Raw genomic sequence first — 15,236 nt, forward strand, 5'->3', positions numbered from 1 at the left:
TGACCCCGGGCAGGCTCGGCATCCCCGGCAGCCGTCTTAGCTGGCCCCGGCAGGATCGGGCATCCCTCGGCAGTACTCTTAGCTGGCCCCGGGCAGAGTCTAGCACCCCCGCAGCGGTCTTAGCTGACCCCGGCAGGATCGGGCATCCCCGGCAGCCGTCTTAGCTGGCCCCGGCAGGATCGGGCATCCCCCGGCAGCCGTCTTAGCTGGCCCCGGGCAGGGTCGGGCATCCCCCGGCAGCCGTCTTAGCTGGCCCCGGGCAGGGTCGGGCATCCCCGGCAGCCGTCTTAGCTGGCCCCGGGCAGGCTCGGCATCCCCCGGCAGCCGTCTTAGCTGACCCCGGGCAGGGTCGGGCATCCCCCGGCAGCCGTCTTAGCTGGCCCCAGCAGGATCGGGCATCCCCCGGCAGCCGTCTTAGCTGGCCCCGGGCAGGCTCGGCATCCCCCGGCAGCCGTCTTAGCTGGCCCCGGCAGGATCGGGCATCCCCCGGCAGCCGTCTTAGCTGGCCCCGGCAGGATCGGGCATCCCCCGGCAGCCGTCTTAGCTGGCCCCGGGCAGGCTCGGCATCCCCCGGCAGCCGTCTTAGCTGGCCCCGGGCAGGGTCGGGCATCCCCCGGCAGCCGTCTTAGCTGGCCCCGGCAGGATCGGGCATCCCCCGGCAGCCGTCTTAGCTGGCCCCGAGCAGGCTCGGCATCCCCCGGCAGCCGTCTTAGCTGGCCCCGGGCAGAGTCTAGCACCCCCGGCAGCCGTCTTAGCTGACCCCGGGCAGGATCGGCATCCCCCGGCAGCCGTCTTAGCTGGCCCCGGGCAGGGTCGGGCATCCCCCGGCAGCCGTCTTAGCTGACCCCGGGTAGGCTCGGCATCCCCGGCAGCCGTCTTAGCTGGCCCCGGCAGGATCGGGCATCCCCGGCAGCCGTCTTAGCTGGCCCCGGGCAGGATCGGGCATCCCCCGGCAGCCGTCTTAGCTGGCCCCGGGCAGGATCGGCATCCCCCGGCAGCCGTCTTAGCTGGCCCCGGGCAGGGTCGGGCATCCCCCGGCAGCCGTCTTAGCTGGCCCCGGGTAGGCTCGGCATCCCCCGGCAGCCGTCTTAGCTGACCCCGGGTAGGCTCGGCATCCCCCGGCAGTACTCTTAGCTGGCCCCGGGCAGAGTCTAGCACCCCCGCAGCGGTCTTAGCTGACCCCGGCAGGATCGGGCATCCCTCGGCAGCCGTCTTAGCTGGCCCCGGGTAGGCTCGGCATCCCCCGGCAGCCGTCTTAGCTGGCCCCGGCAGGATCGGGCATCCCCCGGCAGCCGTCTTAGCTGGCCCCGGGTAGGCTCGGCATCCCCGGCAGCCGTCTTAGCTGGCCCCGGGTAGGATCGGCATCCCCCGGCAACCGTCTTAGCTGGCCCCGGGCAGGGTCGGGCATCCCTCGGCAGTACTCTTAGCTGGCCCCGGGCAGAGTCTAGCACCCCCGCAGCGGTCTTAGCTGACCCCGGCAGGATCGGGCATCCCCGGCAGCCGTCTTAGCTGGCCCCGGCAGGATCGGGCATCCCTGGCAGCCCTCTCAGCTGACCCCGGGCAGGATCTGACCATCCCTGGGTAGGATCTGGCTGTCCGTGGTCTCTGGGCAGATCTGGCCGCCCCTGGCAGCTCGCACGCTGGCCCGGCCTCTGGACCACAAGTAACCATGGGTCTGCCCGGGGCCGTGCCTCTGCCCGGTGGGGAAAGGCCTTCCCCTCCCTCTCGTCCCCTTCCTCAGAGGCCCCCCGCAGTGCCCGAGTGCTCCGGGGTCTGGTAGAGCTTCTAGAGGCGCATTTAGCCAGCGCTTCGCCAAGCACCGAGGCGTCGAGGGATGGCGACAAACAACAGCCAGTCTCTCTTCAGCAGATACTTCCTGAATTCCCTTCTGTGCCGGACGTAGGCTAAGCGCTGGGGTACGGCGGTGAACGTAATGAACATGGTCTCCGCATCTGCCGAGTTTAGAGCCTGATGCGAGACAACCAAGCAAAGCAAGATCAACAATAAGCACAGAGGCCACTGGTGACTGCTTCTCAGATGAAGTCTGCTCAGGCCTGCCCCCTCAGGCACACAGGCCCTGGCTGCCTCTCACCGCCACCCCTCGCTGCGGGAGGCGTCTGGGTGGTTTTTATTTTTAAGACACTCAGACAACCAAAGAAAAGCAAATGCTGTCCCTCCTGAAACGCCTCCTCCCTCTCTCCAAACTCCCCATTCCCAGCAGCAAACCTGGGCAAACTCCCAAAATGTAAGAGGAGGCCAGGGGTTGGCTAATCCTGGGGGAGGAGGGGCCAGCCCAGGGCAGGGATAGTGGGATGGTGGGATGGTGAGAGGTGAAAGGAAGGGGGATTTGGGGAGGGGGCAGGGAAGGGTGAAGACAGGCGTGGCGAGGAGTACGGGGCTTGGAGGGACGTTGTTGTTGGCTGGGGAAGGCCCACGCAGAGGCGGGCGGGGGTGTGGGTGGGGTGCCTTGGTGCCCAGGGTGTGGTGGGGGATGCAGGCATTGCCCCCGTGGGGGTGTGGGCAGGAGTGCGGGCAGGGCACCTTGGTGCCCAGGGATGTGGTCAGGAGTGTGGGCAGGGGTGCAGGTGGGGCGCCTTGGTGCCCAGGGACTCCACCACCTGGGTCGTGCTCCCCCAGGCCTTGGGTACCAGCCTTCCTTGGGTTTCTGTGTATGTGAAAAGTCTCCCCAAATGCCCACATGGCACCTAAAGGAGATGTGCTCTTGCCTTGTGGGGCTACAGGGGCAGAGCGTGAGAACGTTCCCGTGGGGGAGCCTTGAGGCTGAGCTAGGCACCCCCACCTCTGTCCTGTGCTTGGTCAGGACCCGGTCGCCCAGGGAAGCAGCCAGGGCTCCAGCTGGTCTAGAATTTTAGCTTCCTGTCCAGGAAGAACCAGATATATAAATGGTAATTTTTAGCACTAGGATTCAGATTTCCTTCTTGGGCTGACTTATGATTGGCTCTGTGGCTCAGGACGCAGGAACTGCCAATCCCTTCCCCTGATAAGTGTCTGTCGACCTGAAAACACACGCCGAGGCACTTCTTAATGTGACTCTTGTGAACGAGGGATCCTTCACTCATTTGCGTAACTGCTCTGTTTGCAGGTGGGATGTTCCTGAACTGGTGTCGTCAGCTTCATCATTCAGAAGGTGGGGAGGATGGATTTCTGCAGAAAGGTTCCGCCGCATCCTACTTCCTGTCCTCACCCTCACCAGTGTCTCCAGGGAGAGCGGGATCCGCTGGACAGAGCAGCCGGCAACGTCACTGCGGCGGGCAGGGCAGAGCATCGCGCAGTTGTCCAGGTGTGATGGTAGCGCCAGGCCTGGGCCGTGCGGTGGCAGCGACATGGAGGGATGGGGTGGCAGGGCCCATGTCAGGTGGTGCAGGTCGTGTGAAGTTAGTGAGATGAGCTCAGGTGCCCCGGGCACACCTCTGCCACCCCTAGGTGAGTGTGTTGGAGGTGGTGAATGTGTTACAGCAGGACGCCCAAATCAGGCTAATAGTCCAGGTGGACACCTTGGGGCTCTCTTGGGAGAGTATGGTGGCAGGAGTTAGCGTTGTGGGAGCTTGCTTGGATTAAAACATTGTCAGTGCCCGCCCCGCCCCTGGAGCCCGGTCAGGCAGCTGGAATCTGCTGTTGGCATCTAGCTCCGCTGTGGCCCGAGTCTCCAAGACTGGCGGTTTGTCCTGCCATCGGCAGGCTTGGTGGGTTGCACGTCCACCTGCCAGTTCTGGCCACCTAGTACACACACAACTTAGAACTGGAGGCACAGAGAACCCAGCCTTCCGACTCTGATGTAGCATGATGCAGCTGATTTTTAGAAGGCTTCCCAGAACCCCCTCATGAGACCCAACCCCCTGGCATGGCAGGCACGGCCCTTCAGGAGATCGTGTCCACTCATGAAGCCTTTTAGGAGAGGCACTGTGGTGCCCTCCCTCTGCGCCCAGCTCTTGCAGCTTCGTGTCTGTTCATTGCTCCGGGGCTGGCCTCCCATTTATGTGGGTCCCCGCCTAGACAGAAGGGGTGTGCTGTCACGACTGGACCGAGACAGCCACGCCAGCTCCACGATGGGTCCGGGGTCTGCTGGCCCTGCTGGGGAGGTTTCCGCCTCTGGACGTGGCTGTCGAAGATGTGGCATGTGCAGCTGTGGCAGCCACAACAGACTATGAGGACAAATCCCAGCACACGGGGTGGGGGTGGGGGGGAGACAGAAAGAAGCTGGTCTCTGCTGACTTCGCAAGTCATCGTATTGACCCAGAACCTTCCAGTCTCTTCTGGTTCCTGCGGCCGCAAGCTTGTGCCTGATGAACACGCCCGGTGTCATCACTGGCAGTCCACCTTCCCTTCCGTCCACTTAAAGCCTGTAAAAGCCTGGAACTCTCTCCCTGCCTCTGTGCCTCACGTCCAGCTCAGGCGTGAACCCCCAGGCAGACTCGGAAAGCCACCCCTCGCTGCCTCTGCTCCTCCTCGCTTCAATCTCCACCTGTCCCCAGAATTCCCCCACCTTCCCTTACCCAAGTCATTTTACAAGCGAAAATATCTCAAGCCTCCCTTTACTAATTTATCTAATGAACAAATTCAAGCATGTCACAGGGACTCATTATTTTTGGAGGCAAATATAAGTTTGTAAAAAAGTTCAATTTTTAAATAAACATTTTATTATGGAAAATTTCAAACCTACTTAAAAGGAGAGGGACTGCTATAGTGGACGTCGTTGACCATTGCCCAGATGCAGTGTAATCACTCATGCATTCTCAGAACTTGTCCCTTCATCCATTAATATTTTACCATGGACCTAAAGGAGTAATAACTCATTTTTCTTAAAAAGAACATAACCGTAACACCATGATCACACCTCAAAACAACAATAATTCCTTCGTGTCATTAAATATCCAGTCAGGGTAACTTGGAATCAAGATCCAAATAAGGAGATGCTCAATATCGTTGGCCATTAGGGAAACGTAAGTCACGACTGCCATGAGTACCTCTCCACGCCCACTGGGATGGCATTGACTTAAAAAAGCAAAGTAAGTGTTGGGAGGATGTGGAGAAATAGGAACACTTGTGCTTTGTTGATGAGAATGTAAAATGGTGCAACTGTCGGAAAACAGCTTGGTGGTTTCCCAAGAAGTTAAATATAGAGCTACCACATGACCTGGCAATCCCACTTCTAGGAACTTGCCCAAAAGAATTGAAAGCAGGGACTTGAACAGGTTTTTGCACACTGACATTCATAGCAGTGTTATTCATAATAGCCAGAAGGTGTTCGTCAAGGGATGAATGGATAAACTGTGGTTTATACACAAGGAAGTGTATTGTTCAGCCGTAAAAGGAATGAAGCTGTGATACATGTGACAGCAACCCAGCTTCACACTGAGTGAAATGAGCCAGACATAAAGGGACAAATATTGTATGATCTCACTTATATGAAATAATTAGAACATGCAAATTCACAGGGTGAGAAATTAGAATGCAGGCTACCTGGTGCAGGGCTGGGAATGGGGATCTGGGAGTTAATGGGACAGAGTTTCAGTTGAGACTGTGGAAGGTTTTGGTGGTGATGTTGATGTTAGCGCAACGCTGTGACTGAGTTCTCCACATTCAGAAGTGGTTAAAATGGGAAATTCTATTTTGGATATATGCTACCACAATAAAAATTTTAAAAAGCCAAATAAGCTCCTACATTACAATTGGTTGGCATATCTCTTCAGTCCCTCTTAAAAATAATTTATGTAGATCTGGAGTTTGAAGGGCAGGACTCCTGCTTGCTCAGGCAACAGGCAGTGGAAGATGGACAGTGTGAGGTCAGTCCCCTGCGGGTTGAGGGACGCAAACCTCTCAGGGAGCAAGCAGAGAGGAGCTCCAGGGCCTCTTCGGAACACAAAGGAGAAGTGATTCTGTGGTTTGTTTTTTTCCCAATCATAGTGCTTCTAACTCTATCTCAGTTCCCTAAACTTACTTTTGCCAGCCCCATTTATGGGGCCAAATGTTCACTATTAGAAGCTATACTGAAATAAACCCCTTACAATTGTGTGCTGAGTGTGAATTGGTCCAACTTCTATGGAAAGCAATTGGCAAAGTCTATCAACATTAAAAATTCTATTTTGGGAAGCGGACTTGGCCCAGTGGTTAGGGCGTCCGCCTACCACATGGGAGGTCCGCGGTTCAAACCCGGGGCCTCCTTGACCTGTGTGGAGCTGGCCCATGCATGGTGCTGATGTGTGCAAGGAGTGTCGTGCCACACAGGGGTGTCCCCCACGTAGGGGAACCCCACGTGCAAGGAGTGCGCCCCGTAAGGAGAGCTGCCCAGTGCGAAAGAAAGTGCAGCCTGCCCAGGAATGGCACCGCACACACGGAGAGCTGACACACCGAGATGGCGCAACAGAGACACAGATTCCTGGTGCCGCTGATAAGGATAGAAGCAGTCACAGAAGAACACGCAGAGAATGGACACAGAGAGCAGACAACTGGGCAGGGGCGGGGGATAGGGAGAGAAATAAAAAAATAAATATTTTAAAAAAGAAATTCTGTTTTGCCCAGCAAGTCCACTTCTAGGAATTTCCCTACAAACAGACTCACTTGTGTGTGACACGACTTATGTACAAGTGGTTTGCTACAGCACTGTTTGTACAGAAAGTTGGAAATAACCTAAATAATTAGGAATAGGGTACTGGTTAGAAAAAACCATGAAACCTCTGTACAGTGCAACACTATGCATCTGTAAAAAGGATGTGCCAGGTCTTCACACCCTGACACCAAGCAATGCCCAGGGTATACTGATAAAAGAAAACGGTGCAGAAGAGTATATGCGGCTTGCCTCCTTGAGTGCTGCGTTTTGCCTGTGTGTGCAGCTGGGCCTGGAAGCATGGAAGAATTTAGCATCCCTGCCTCTGGAAGGGGAAGTGAAGCTTCACTGTGTGCTTTTATAGCCTTTTGAATTAGGAACGGTGGGGATGTATTACCTATGAAAAACAAAATTATCAAAATAAGAAAATAAATGCTTAACAGAGTCAACTTGAAGTTTGACACTTGTCACTCGTGAATGACAGTTTCCAGAACTCACCAGCCGGCAGCCCTGCCCTTCCCTGGGCCCCCGGGCTCGGCTCCTCTGGGCCCCGCCTCCAGCCAGCCAGCCCTAGACTGAATGCTCCCTGGGCCTGGGCTGCTGCTGTCGCTGCACCCAGGGCCACTGCCTTCCACTGCGTCCTGCAGGCTCCGTGATGGCACAGCGTCCCCTGTCAGTGCAGCCCCACCTTACCCAGCCCCCCCTCTACTCCCCTCTCCCCGGCTGCAGTTCTGATGTGCTCAGGGTCCCTCCTGCACCTTGAGCGCATTTTTGTAAAGGTGCCTTGCCGCCTCGAGTGCATGTACTTTTCATTAAAGCGAAGAGTATTGAAATAGTATCGCGTTGCAAGTCTCCCCATCTTTTTCTTACCTTTTCACGTGGTGCTGTTTTACAGGATCTGCTGTCTTAGAGAACAGAACCCAACCCTGGCATGATTCACAAGCCCACTCAGTCCTTCATTCATTCATTCATTCAGGCCAGGCCCTGGGCTGTGGTAAGTGCGCCGAGAGGAAGATGGTGGACCACCGACGAGGCTGGGGGCTGGCAGGAGCCCTGCCAGCGGGGGAGGACGGGGAGAATCATCAGAGGTCAGTCAGGGCGTGACATGGTCAGTGGTTCCTTTGACAAGCTCCTTCCGTCCACAGTGTAAAGGGCTGGAGGGTCGCAGTGCAGCCCAGGGGGTCTGGGCGATTCCAGGCAAGATGGCATGTGGACTGGAGGGTTGATAGAGGGGTGGAGAGGCCAGGGGCGCTTGAGAAATGTTGAGGGAGCAGAGCCCACAGTGCCCGGAGATAGGCGGAAAGACAGAAGGGTGTCAAGGACGTGCTAAGAGATGGACTTAGGCAGTGGACCTGAGAGGGACACCAGGAGGAGGCGAGGCGCGCGGCAAGCACGGGCTTCAGCGGTGACACTCTGTGTGTCGGAGAGAGTGACGGTTTATTGTCGTAGATTCATGTAATCGAACAAAGTATGATTGACAATACAATATAAGCTATACAGCATATACCACATCAAATTTAGGGCCCCGTGGCATCACCTCAGAGAACTTGGCCGTCCTCCACCAGAGCAGATTACCCCGATGTACAGTGAGAGGCCTGGGAAAACCTTCCAAGTCTGTTAAGAAGCTGTGCATAAAGAAAACAAACAGTAACAGGAAGTCCAGCCTCACGTAGGCAGTTACAACCGTGAGCAGCCCAAGCTGCGTGACTTGTTTGCCACCAGCGGCTTCGTACACAGGTGTGACAGTTTGAGATTATTTTACGAATCCCCAAAAGAGAGTGATTATGTTTGTAAACTGATCTGTTCCTCTGGCGGTGACACCTTTGTCTTAAATTCAGTCGAGGGGCCTTTGATTCGATTACCTGTTAAGAACGAACTGGAGCCTTTCTGCTTCGCCCACGCCAGTCCCTGTCCCCTAGGGGCCTGGCGTGGATGGACACTAGGCTGGACAGACACGGGAAGACCGGGGGGAGGAGCTGGGGCCCCGGGAGAGGGGCCGTAGCTGATAGTAGACGAGCCCTCTGCCAGGCAGAGAGGAAGCCCCGGGAGACAAACCCGTGCCAGCCGCAGCTGAGGCGGGAACAGGCTGGGCCCACGGAGCCTGGCAGCCCACCTGCCATCGCGCTTCAACGCGTGGCGGTGACTTGGTGAGAAAGTACCTCTTAGGGGACCTTTGGTTTTTATAGATTTATTTATTTTCCCTCTTCTCCTCCTACAACCCTGCTGTTTTTGCTATCTGTGTGATCTTCTGTATCTATTTCTCTTTTGGTCTTCTCATTTTTCCTCCTCTGGGATTCGCCAGGATTCGATCCTGGGGAACTCTGATGGGGAGAGAGGTTCCCTGTCAATTGCGCCACCTCAGTTCCTGGTTTCTGCTGCACTTCACCTTGACTCCCCCCTTGTCTCTCTTTTGATGCGTCATCATCTTGCTGTGCGACTCACTTGCGTGGGCACTGGCTCACTGCGCAGGCCCTTGTGTGGGCACTGGCTCACCACGTGGCCCTCACGCGGGCACTGGCTCACCACATGGCCCTCACGCGGGCACTGGCTCACCACATGGCACTCACGCGGGCACTGGCTCACCGTGTGGGCACTGGCTCACCACGTGGCCCTCATGCGGGCACTGGCTCACCACATGGCCCTCACGCGGGCACTGGCTCACCACGTGGCACCCACATGGTACCTGGCTCACCGTGTGGGCACTGGCTTACCACATGGCCCTCACGCGGGCACTGGCTCACCACGTGGCCCTCACGCGGGCTCTGGCTCACCACATGGCCCTCACGCGGGCACTGGCTCACCACGTGGCCCTCACGCGGGCACTGGCTCACCACGTGGCCCTCACGCGGGCACTGGCTCACCACGTGGCCCTCACGCAGGCACTGGCTCACCGTGTGGGCACTGGCTCACCACGTGGCCCTCACGCGGGCACTGGCTCACCACGTGGCACTCACGCGGGCACTGGCTCACCACGTGGCCCTCACGCGGGCACTGGCTCACCACGTGGCACTCACGCGGGCACTGGCTCACCGTGTGGGCACTGGCTCACTGCACAGGCCTTCATGCGGGCACTGGCTCACCACATGGCACCCACATGATACCTGGCTCACCGTGTGAGCACTGGCTCACCACATGGCACTCAGGCGGGCACTGGCTCACCACATGGCACTCACGCCGGCGCTGGCTCACCGTGTGGGCACTGGCTCACCACATGGCCCTCACGCGGGCACTGGCTCACCGTGTGAGCACTGGCTCACCACGTGGCCCTCACGCGGGCACTGGCTCACCACATGGCACTCACGCGGGCACTGGCTCACCACATGGCACTCACGCGGGCACTGGCTCACCGTGTGGGCACTGGCTCACCACATGGCCCTCACGCGGGCACTGGCTCACCACATGGCCCTCACGCGGGCACTGGCTCACCACATGGCCCTCATGCGGGCACTGGCTCACCGTGTGAGCACTGGCTCACCACATGGCACTCACGCGGGCACTGGCTCACCACATGGCCTTCACGCGGGCACTGGCTCACCACATGGCCCTCACGCGGGCACTGGCTCACCACATGGCCCTCACGCGGGCACTGGCTCACCACATGGCCCTCATGCGGGCACTGGCTCACCGTGTGAGCACTGGCTCACCACATGGCCCTCACGCGGGCACTGGCTCACCACATGGCACTCACGCGGGCACTGGCTCACCACATGGCCCTCACGCGGGCACTGGCTCACCACATGGCCCTCATGCGGGCACTGGCTCACCGTGTGGGCACTGGCTCACCACATGGCCCTCACGCGGGCACTGGCTCACCACGTGGCCCTCATGCGGGCACTGGCTCACCGTGTGGGCACTGGCTCACCACATGGCACTCACGCGGGCACTGGCTCACCACGTGGCCCTCACGCGGGCACTGACTCACCGTGTGGGCACTGGCTCACCACATGGCACTCATGCGGGCACCGGCTCACCGCGTGGGCACTGGCTCACCACATGGCACTCACGCGGGCACTGGCTCACCACATGGCCCTCACGCGGGCACTGGCTCACCACGTGGCCCTCACGCGGGCACTGGCTCACCGTGTGGGCACTGGCTCACCACATGGCACTCATGCGGGCACCGGCTCACCGCGTGGGCACTGGCTCACCACATGGCCCTCACGCGGGCACTGGCTCACCACGTGGCCCTCACGCGGGCACTGGCTCACCGTGTGGGCACTGGCTCGCCACATGGCACTCACGCGGGCACTGGCTCACCACATGGCCCTCACGCGGGCACTGGCTCACCACATGGCCCTCACGCGGGCACTGGCTCACCGTGTGAGCACTGGCTCACCACATGGCACTCACGCGGGCACTGGCTCACCACGTGGCACTCACGCGGGCACTGGCTCACCACATGGCCCTCACGCGGGCACTGGCTCACCACGTGGCCCTCACGCGGGCACTGGCTCACCACGTGGCACTCACGCGGGCACTGGCTCACCACGTGGCCCTCACGCGGGCACTGGCTCACCACATGGCCCTCATGCGGGCACTGGCTCACCATGTGAGCACTGGCTCACCACATGGCCCTCACGCGGGCACTGGCTCACCACATGGCACGCGGGCACTGGCTCACCACGTGGCCCTCATGCGGGCACTGGCTCACCGTGTGGGCACTGGCTCACCACATGGCACTCACGTGGTCACTGGCTCACCACATGGCCCTCACGCGGGCACTGGCTCACCACGTGGCCCTCACGCGGGCACTGGCTCACCACGTGGCCCTCACGCGGGCACTGGCTCACCACATGGCCCTCACGCGGGCACCGGCTCACCACGTGGGCACTGGCTCACCACGTGGCCCTCACGCGGGCACTGGCTCACCACATGGCCCTCACGCGGGCACTGGCTCACCGTGTGGGCACTGGCTCACCACGTGGGCACCCACATGGGTGCCCGGCTCACCGTGTGGGCACTCAGCTCACCGTGTGGGCACTGGCTCACCATGCACGCACTCGGTTCACCACGTAGGCCCTGGCGCACCGCGCAGGCACGCTTCCTCCTCAGCAGGAGGCCCCAGGGATGGAACCCGGGTCTCCTGTATGGTAGGTGGAGGCCCTGTCACTTGAGCCGCATCCACGTCCATGATGGTGGACTTAAGAATCCTTGTCAGGTGATTCCTCAGTCTGTCACTTGGTGTTGGTTGTGTTTTCTCATTCCAGCTGAGCTCTTCCTGGTTCTTGGTGTGGTGAGTGATTTCTGGTCACGTCCTGGACATGGTGGGCATTGTGCACTCAGGCCCTTGAGCCTCTGTAAACCTCTTTCACTTGCCTCCTCCGGCCCGCACTGGCAGTGGGAGGTGCCGCCAGCTGGGGTGGGCGTCCGGGTTCCTGGCTTGGCGTCCTCTAGGGGAGGGAGGGGCCGCAGGGGGCTGCAGGTGGGGTCTTGGGCTCCCCTGGGGCCTTCCCTGCCAGCTGGGGAGGGTGGGCAGGAGCCTCGCTGCTGCTGGGTGGGGGTCGGGCTCCTCCCCTTCCCAGCGGGCCCTCTTGGACAGAGGACGGGGTGCGGGGGCGTGCCTGCCTTACGGGGTGGTGGGGCGGAGGGACCCGTGTGGCCGCCTGGACCCCTGGCAGGCCAGGCGCCTGGTTCAGTCTCCTGATTCCACTCCTGGCAGGGGTGCAGGCGCCTCCTAAGCCGCTAGCTTGCTGACGGGCAGGGGTGGAGCTGCCCCTTCCCTGTGGGGTTTGCCTGGGATAAGTTATTGTTGCGAAGTTTTCTGTCTTGGTAGGTCCAAATTCTTCTTAAAATATAAAACTAGTGAAGCTCATTATAAATAGCTTAAAAGTGCAGAGGAATACAAAAGGAAAAGTAAAATCCCCTTTCCCCGCTCTCCCCCTAGAACCCCGACCTCCGCCTCCACAGCCTTCTCGGGGGTCCGCCTTGTTGCGCACCCATGTCCCTACGGGCTTCCTGCGCGCCACGGCGCCTCGGCCTGCCCCTCTCTGCTGGCGCTTTGCTCTGGTGCCGTAAGAGCTTGTCCAGCCTTTGAGGGCAGCCTGGGGGAGCCCAGGGGTCACCCCTGCAAGGTCGTCGCCCCACCAGGGAGGGCAGGGCCAGGCGGTGCAGGCTAAATGCTCGGCTTCTCCGTGCCTGGGGCATAGCCCCGAGGCGCACAGTGTGGCCCCCAGCCCCCACTCCTGATGGGCTCACCTGCCCCCCTGGCGCCCTCTGCCCGCCCAGGGCGCCCGCCCAGGTAAACTGCTCTGCTCAGGTCTCCAGGTGCGCTGTGGGGGAAACTGGAGCTGAAACAGCCCGACGTTGGTGGCTCTTCACCGCTGTCGCTGAGCATTGCAGTTCCTTCCGGCCCCCATCCTTTCCCTGTGTGAGATAATGGAAATCCCCGTACACATCTCGGGCGCCTGTGCGAGCACACCCGTGCACAGGGTAAATTCCCACAGGTGGAGCTGCTGGCTAAAAGTACGCACGTTTAAATTTTAATAGACTACTACTTCCTAAGGAGAATGTGTGCATCCTCACGTGAGGGAGCCTCTTCCTGCTGTCGGCTCAGTTCTGGCTCTGTCAGAGCTCGCCCAGCTGCCGGCCCTGGGTCCCGGGTTCGGGTCCGGGTCCAGAGGCCTCTCTGCCCCTGCCGGGCTCAGCCGCCCGAGGCTCTGGCTTCCTTGCACTGTCTCGACGTGCAGGAGGCTCTGGAGTGTAAACGGGATTTCCCTGGGGGATCCTGAAGGCACAGGTCGAGTCTAGCCTAAGGTGCGAACCCTTTTGAGAGGAAAACAGCTCTCAAGGGCTGGACAAATTATTTTTTATAACTTCAGTGTGTACAAACATAGCTAACCTGAATTGCTTGCACGTCAGTACCTGTGCCGTTACAGAACCAAAAGAAGGGAGCAGAGAAAGGCAGGGAGGGGAGCAGAGGTAGCTCAGTGCTTGGGCCCTGCTTCCACCTATGAGTCCCAGGTTCCATCCCCGGCACCTCCTAAGAACAGAAAAACAGAAAAACAAATGAAAACCCACTCGTATTGGGGAGCGGATGTGGCTCAGTGACTGAGCGCCTGCTTCCCTTGTGGGAGGTCCCGGGTTCCATCTCTGGTACCTCCAAAAAAGAGAAAACAAGAAAAAGTAGAGAGGCAATTACATTTAAATTCACGGGAACTTAATGTGACCTGCAGTTGTTTTTCTGAAAGGAAGCTGCTGCCACAGCACACACCTCCTGCCCGTTGGAATCCTTTGACCTTGGCAGGCGTCCCTGTGGGACCAGCTCTCCCCCTTCCTGGGTCTGTTCAAAATACTGAGAAATCTGTCAGAACAGGTCTCCTGGCCCTCACGGGGTTCTGTCCTGCTCTGCCCGAGAAGTGCTGACTCAGCCCCAGGGAGGCCCGAGCTCCCCGAGCAGGGCCGGCCCAGAGCCAGGGCTTTGCTCAGTGCCAGGGCAAGGAAAGCCCGATTCATACCTCCACGGACGCGCGGGGTCCTCAGGGGCCGCGGGCCGCCACTCTGACCTTGACCGCCCGTGCGACCTCGAGCCAGTCATTCGCCAGCTCTCCATCTGTGTGTTCATTTTCACCCAAGCAAGAATGATTTGGGCCCCGGCGTCCTTGAGAGATGAAAGGAGCTGGAGGAGCCGGCGTGCGCCCTCCAATCTCCCAGGACTGGGGGTTCCAGACAGACGCCTTCAGTTAGAAGGTGGTGGTGGCCGAGACCCTGCCGTCCGGCTTGGGCTTGGGGACAGGCTTCGGCTTGAATTCCAGACCTGTCGGTTCCTACTTGCGTGTCTTTGGGCAAATTACTTGGTTTTGCCAGTCCTCAGTTTCTGCTTGGGCAAAACGCAGCTATTTCAGAACGCCGCGAGCAGTGCCGAGGGAGGACGGCAGGAAGCAGCCGGCCGGGGGGCGCTGGCAGTGCTCGGCCTGCTCTTAGGCAGGGGCGGGGGGTGTGTGGGGGGCTGGCTGTGCTCAGCCTGCTCTTAAGTGGTGGGGGGGCGGGTGCAGCTGGCAGTGCTCGGCCTGCTCTTAGGCTGGGGCAGGGGGGTGTGTGGGGGGCTGGCTGTGCTCGGCCTGCTCTTAGGTGGTGGGGGGGCGGGCGCAGCTGGCTGTGCTCGGCCTGCTCTTAGGCTGGGGTGGTGGGGGGGCTGGCTGTGCTCAGCCTGCTCTTAGGTGGTTGGTGGTGGGGGGGCGCAGCTGGCTGTGCTCGGCCTGCTCTTAGGCTGGGGCGGGGGGCAGGGGGGTGCTGGCAGTGCTTGGCCTGCTCTTAGGCCGAGGCAGGGGCGGGGGGGCTGGCAGTGCTCAGCCTGCTCTTAGGCTGGGGCGGGGGGCAGGGGGGGGCTGGCAGTGCTTGGCCTGCTCTTAGGCGGTGGGGGGGGGGGCGCGGCTGGCTGTGCTCAGCCTGCTCTTAGGCTGGGGCGGGGGGCAGGGGGGGCGCTGGCAGTGCTCGGCCTGCTCTTAGGCCAGGGCTCCGGAAGGGAGACCTGCCATCTAAGTTGCTGCGTAAATGACACCGTCTCCTCCGGTAGACGCCCAGGCGTGTCTCCTACTCAGCCCTGCAGCAGCCTGAGCACGCCGCCCCGCCCTCCGGGCTCACCCTCTCTGGGGCTCCCTGCCTGTCCCCAGCGTCCGGCCTTAATCAGGGCTGGTGACTGTGCAGGCAGCACCCCGGGTGGCCGTCCAGTGGC

General features: G+C 60.1%; 1 long non-coding RNA gene across 1 annotated transcript; it reads left to right on the top strand.

Moving 5' to 3' along the window:
• Window positions 1-490: 490 nt before the first annotated feature.
• On the top strand, window positions 491-6,509 carry LOC139437391 (uncharacterized). The gene is made up of 3 exons (XR_011647145.1): window positions 491-2,245; window positions 3,104-3,301; window positions 4,259-6,509. It is a non-coding gene; the product is annotated as an uncharacterized lncRNA (long non-coding RNA).
• The last annotated feature ends 8,727 nt before the right edge of the window (window positions 6,510-15,236 follow it).

The sequence above is a fragment of the Dasypus novemcinctus genome, chromosome 22 (assembly GCF_030445035.2).
Source record: "Dasypus novemcinctus isolate mDasNov1 chromosome 22, mDasNov1.1.hap2, whole genome shotgun sequence".
In the NCBI taxonomy this organism is placed as follows: Eukaryota; Metazoa; Chordata; class Mammalia; order Cingulata; family Dasypodidae; genus Dasypus; species Dasypus novemcinctus.